At 40.2% G+C, this 6,000-nt stretch overlaps 1 protein-coding gene and 1 long non-coding RNA gene across 3 annotated transcripts in view; one reads left to right on the forward strand and one right to left on the reverse strand.

Annotated features, from left to right (window-relative positions):
- The window catches only part of LOC111250672 (alpha-1A adrenergic receptor-like), a 176,920-nt gene extending 171,146 nt beyond the window's left edge, over positions 1–5,774 (forward strand). Inside the window, exon 6 of the transcript XR_015327713.1 lies at positions 5,448–5,774. The gene's annotated coding sequence lies outside the window, so the exon portion shown is untranslated. The remainder of the gene's footprint in view (positions 1–5,447) is intronic.
- LOC147755704 (uncharacterized) lies at positions 669–4,740 on the reverse strand. Of its 2 annotated transcripts, none has more exons than XR_015327728.1 (3): positions 4,053–4,740; positions 3,654–3,929; positions 669–3,192 (listed from the first exon to the last, which is right to left on the reverse strand). It is a non-coding gene; the product is annotated as an uncharacterized LOC147755704 (long non-coding RNA). The 2 variants fall into 2 exon arrangements; XR_015327727.1 differs by having other exon boundaries at positions 3,654–3,946.
- Positions 5,775–6,000: the final 226 nt, after the last annotated feature.

Below are 6,000 nucleotides of genomic sequence, written 5' to 3' on the forward strand. Positions count from 1 at the left end.
AGTTAGATCTATTATTCATGCTTGTTTCGCATAGTTAATTTATCAGGAGTTTAATCTGCGTTTAATCGATTAACTAAAAAGGATTCAATTGCCCTTGCCTTTTGTGTTTTCTAAGATAATTAAGGATCTTAAGACCTGCTGTGTGTAATCATTAGTATATGAACATAGGAAACGTGATAGATATGACAAAGGCGAGAGATACCTAACCTAGAACAAATAGATACATTAGGCCCAACAGCACAATCGGTTCTAGCTTGATAATGATAATATGGTATGATTAGCCTGCCCTACACTATTGATTTACCAACAAACCCATTTTCTGCATTTCTGTAACTTTGTCAATAATTCTTAAAACAATGTAAAACAGGTGTAATCTTAACTAGGTTTTTTAATACACTTGCATTTACTTGTACGCTAAAGCCCTTTGTTTAGTGGCTTCCTGCCTGGGTTCCACAGCAGTGGTCATGAATCGTCTCGACATGTAGGTTAGGATGTCTTATGAAAAAGTACGTAAAATCCAGTATATATATATATATATATATATATATATATATATATATATATATATATATTACTCACATTATGATGTTTTTGTATACTTTATGAAATGTACTACAATACTCTCTATATAAAAAATATAAAAGATTTTTTCGAATCTTTGCGCTTAAAAAAACTAAGAAAACTTATAACATTGAAAGCATTTTCCTAACAATTTGATAGCATCCATCTTACATTTCGACCTACAAATCACTGGGTTTGCAAATCTAGCCTAAAAACACAAACTGGGTTACCATTTGATAAAGGGTATGGTTAACAATTGACGTCATTTTAATAGTGACCATAAGCCAAGCCTTACGTGAGGCGTCGAGAACATGATAGCATCATCATTTTTAAGCCAAATTGATACATCTGCCAGTTTTGTTTGAAAATTATGAGTAGATCAAAGTTACTAACGATCTAGCTTTCGCTCATAGATTATGCATCTTCTGCTGATCATATATCTGCTAACCAATATTGACCGGCATTATTTTTGTAAGTATCTTTGTATTATATTGCATGCAAATAGCTAAATATAGATCACTGCATCCGAGTGTTTATCTCCTTTTCAATCGCTTGCAGAGCTGAAGAACAAAAAAGGAGAAATTGCTTGTTTTTAAAAATGTAAGTAAGTCTACGCTTCCCGAAAGGATATTATTCGTTGTAAAGAACAAACAGAACTTAGTAGGAGAGACGAAGCGAGCATTGAACGACCAATAGAAGCTAAATAAGTTTTGCATTAAATCTAATCACACGCTATTTCATGACGGGATGTTTGATCATGCAGAGCAATGCTGACGAAAGTATTTTCCAAAACGGCTATCATGTTCATTGACAAACAAAGAAGGGCGTCCGTCATTAGCCCTGCGGCGATAGACTAGCAGGATTTTGCATAGCGTTGATGTGATTCGACTGACGTACCTTTTTGGTCTGTTCGAAATATACCCAGTGGGCTATATCGTATCCTAGATTCTCGGTGAGATAAGTGTGGGGGATGAAAAACGGGGGAATACACGCAGAAGATAGTATCTACGGGCAGAAACGCACCGTTCGTATGGACACGGGTTGAATATGTATACCTCTTCATGAGACAGCTGTTATGTTGACGGAAATTAGTTCCAAATAAAGCCACATGGACAACGATCTACGTTCAGTGTAGATTCGGATTGATGAACTCACAAAATAGATTGAGCTCGTAGAATTATCAGGTGCTTATTAAACGCAAGGATTTTGTTAATTAACTTCATAGTCTACCCTTCGCACGTGTTTGAATAGAGTTACATAAAGTGAAGCATACGAAGTTAAGTAGCGTATTCTCAATATTAGCACGAAAGATTCTAGTTTGGATTTTTTTGTGTATTGTCACTAAAGCCAGCGGACAATCTCAAATACACAAAACTTCAGCGAATTTATCAAGTTCAATTATCGACTACGGTATCGTGACCTTACTTTGCGCTGGGTGAGCTTGTGCAAAGCATCAGCCAAAGTTAGTAAATTCGCAGACATGCAGAAGGCAGGCTGATCTGTCGCGTAAAGGCAAGGACTCTTGTTGCAGAAAAAAGAACAGCGTCTTCTCCTTACCATTATATCATGGATATTTGGTGCTTCTCAGCTTCTTCGAAAATCTCGCCATATAGTATAATAGACGGAATTTTATTAGTTCATTAGGCTTGATCTATCGTATACCCCATAAGTAATACCCATAAACTGTGGAGATAGAATAGATGGCAAACGGATCTAGCGAAAGCAAGATGCCATAGGATCGTCACAATTTAAAAAAAAACGTCCTATCACTTAAAGATGTTTATCCATTATAACATAAAGATTACCAATAATCCCCTTTCTAGTTTTGGATGAGCATAAAAACGCAAACGTTAACAGATGCAAACGGAAGTTAGGTAATTAATTCGTGGATCATAAAAAAACACTCTCTTCGTGAAAATCGCATTGGTGCTGTCGAAAGCGCTGGTGTGTCCATATACAGTATAATTAATCCAAGGCATTATACAAAACTGAATTCAGAATATACTATTACACTGTCCAAACTGATTTCTTCTGAGGTCAATTTGCAGATGTCGTTTATTCCGACTTCGTGGATTGCATGCATGATATTACTTTGTGGGGATTCCTGGGTGTGTTGTGCCAAGAGAATTTTTAGGAATCTACCTAACATCTGCCGCCCAAAAACATTGATTGTGGATCCGCTTAACTGCTCGACAATTCAGGAACGGATCGTCGGCAGTGAACGTAACTATCCGTGCGTCGTGAAGTCACCATCCTTTCGCTTTCGCAAGGTGTTGTTAATCAACCGTAGACGAACTCGTATGACCGTACTTCGTGATGGATGATAACGATTCTATAATAATCGATTGCTGTTCTCCCATTAGCTTCCGCTTAAATATAAAAGACCATAACCGAGCGTAGCTGATCTACCCGGCCGTATGCGTTTCCCAGATTTCTATTAGAAGGTTTATAGGCGCACAGTAATGACGGGCGTTGCTTACGAAAACTGCCCTGGGCCATGACCGACCGTAGCATGGCAATGTATTACAAATGGTCCCGGCATCACAAAGTGCTTCGCTGCGTTGTTTCTCGTGTGGTGAACTCTAAAGGCGATGTGCTTCTATATCATAAATGAGGCGACCCCTCGATTGGCTGTAAGTCCAAGTAAAGCTCCGCAATTACTACTAAAACGGTAATAAAACAGTCCATTTTAAAGTCCTACTTTCCAAAGCGTAGTTACTTCTAGCAGTTTGATAGGCAGACACGTTTTCACTGCATCATTACTGCGCTATTTAAGTTCACAATCTAGCTCAAATCATACACGCAATTACCTTATAGCCATAAGCACTCTGCGCGCTGTGCACCCGGAGCAATCAGAGGTACAACGCTACGTATTCCGCGCAACGTGACTTCATATTACAATTATCAGCCGTACATTGTGAAAGTCTGCTATGGGGCTAGCGCGTTGTCCTTTCCCTCTCTAGTTCATCTTTCACGCCTCATTAACACGCTGTCCCTTCCTTTTCCGCCGATTCGCTCTCCTTAAACTACCTAACTGATTACTATTACAGATTTAAATGCTTCCCCCCTGATTAGGTCCCATATGTACTTACGCATGGGTACGCTATGTCTCTTTGTCCTTCACACGCTCCTTTCGCTTGACCTTGCTCGGGTTTGCGTTGCTGAATTTGCGCTACGCTATGGAGAGACGGCTAGATTCGCCATCTCGATACGAAGACAGAATTAGCCATTGAAACATCAAAGTCACTGTTTCCCCTGACGTCTTCTCTGGGTCACATTTGTGTACCATAGGTCACGTTGTTCTATTCGCGTTTGGAACGAACAGATAGACTGACAGACGAATTGAGTCGAGTGGCAGGAAAGGATATCTGAAAGGTAGGGAGGTCTGAGGGGCATTTACGCTGCATTAGCTTGAGCTCCAGACGACAAAGATCTTTATTACAGCTTATGTTACACGGATAGTTATAGTGTACAAGCAGACCTATGCATACCTTTGGGCGTCATGTCGGATAGGAGAAGCAATAAATACAGAGCACTAGAAGTTTGTTGACCGTTTGTTAAATGTACAGAAGCTTCGATGTGCCGAAACAAATAATATCTTTTGACTCGGCCAGCAAATATGTAGCGTCGCCGTCCTTATCAATGGCCGAGGCGCTGTGGGTGATAACTTTAGTCGTAAAAAATGTCTGCGAAAACATGTAAGAGATTTAGATTGGTTTGAACTAGTCAGTCCCGCTGATTTCGTGCGCCGTACAGAAACTACACAAATCAATAATGTTCACTTTTAGGCGGTTATGCTGAGTTCTTAAAAAGATAACTTTGGCAGCCCCTTGAGAGTCTATGGTTATTCGCTTATTTATTTAATTGCTTTATTGCAATACATTTGATGGTGCGATATGGTCAAATTTCTCCCGTAAATGGTCTTTTATGCACGCCAAAAGTTCATATCGCGAGTGTCGTTCCAGGCTAGCGCTGTCATTTATTTGATAGTAAGATAGACGCCTGTGAGCTAAATATTTGAGTTTCTTGTGGAACTTTTTATCGTTATCTTATGTGCTGAATGGCCTAAATAGGCACGACCTGGTGTGATCAGACCTACAGAGTGACATTCGGTTGGGGTCTTAAATGTAAGTAAAGACGTTAAGTACTCTTGAAAGTTAGATACAATTATGGATGATATTTTTATCGGTTGCGCACGTGTACAATTATTTGTACTCAGCTTTCAATAGGACCAAAAGCATTACATGACTAAAATGTTTGTTAGAGGCATAAGCTTAAGTAAACGGGGCAACCTCGATATGAGCGCCTTTTCTAACCCATAAGTTCATAAGTTATGCAGCCATATTTTATGCTGCTTTAGACAAGGCTTATATATATATATATATATATATATATATATATATATATATAAGCTAAACCTTCCGAACAAAAAACAATTTAGTTGTTTGACACATACTGATCCCCTTTGTTTCAATTACATCTCCTCGATATTTAAAGAGCATCGGAAGTTTCATGATTTCGATTTTTCTAACTTATGTACGTGTGAACTTACGTAACAGCTCTTTACCCTACTTGGGTTGCGCACCTTAGCTTCGACAGACAGACGAACATTCCAGAGATCCGGTTCTATACTGCCAAAATCCTCTTTAGTTCTTTCCGTTTTTGACAAGACGGAAGCGCAGCAGTAAGATAGTAATTGGCTGTTATTTTTACACAAGCATCCAAAGACCTAGGCTGGAAGTTTCAACCATACGTATAGGTATTCGTAGCATGACTCCTAAGGGAATGGGCTTTCCTTTTAAATGAATTTACTTTAAAACATATTTATTATTTGCTGTGTTATTTGTCGAGCAACACTTTACTTATATGAAAACATTTTTCTTCAGAATCCACCCACTGATGGAACAATCCGTTACCCGTTCGACATGTCAGGCAGACGCCGACGCTGCTTTCACAGGGTAATCGGCTGAACTGGTCGTCGAAGACGAGAGCGGTGACAGGACACGCCGGTCGAAAGCAAAGCCGCAAAAAGAAAAATTAAGAGAAAGACCGCGAACAGGACGACGGCATGCGGAAGAGCCACCATTACGACGCCTGCCGCTTGTTGGACAGCTGCTTGGATAGAAAGGCTAAACAGCAAGAAGCCAAAAAAAGCGCTAAGCGGGAAACAGCCATTGAAACCCAAAGCTCAGGCAGGCTCGGGCACCGGCGATGGGTGCCAGAGACAGGACAACGAGGAGCCTAAAGAACAACGTATACCGTGCTACTGGTTCTCTAAAAGTTTCATCACTACCACTAACACTATAAGTCAGAGTCCCCTGTTGTCCTGCCAGGGCGCGTTGTGTGTGCATCGGTAGCGGTGGCGGTGGACTTTTAGCAGAGGCCGACCAAAGCAGAATAAGCAGGCGAAAGCTCTGCAAGTGGATGGTGCCGGTGCTG

Source organism: Varroa destructor, unplaced genomic scaffold, assembly GCF_002443255.2.
Source record: "Varroa destructor unplaced genomic scaffold, Vdes_3.0 BEIS01000005.1, whole genome shotgun sequence".
NCBI lineage: Eukaryota > Metazoa > Arthropoda > Arachnida > Mesostigmata > Varroidae > Varroa > Varroa destructor.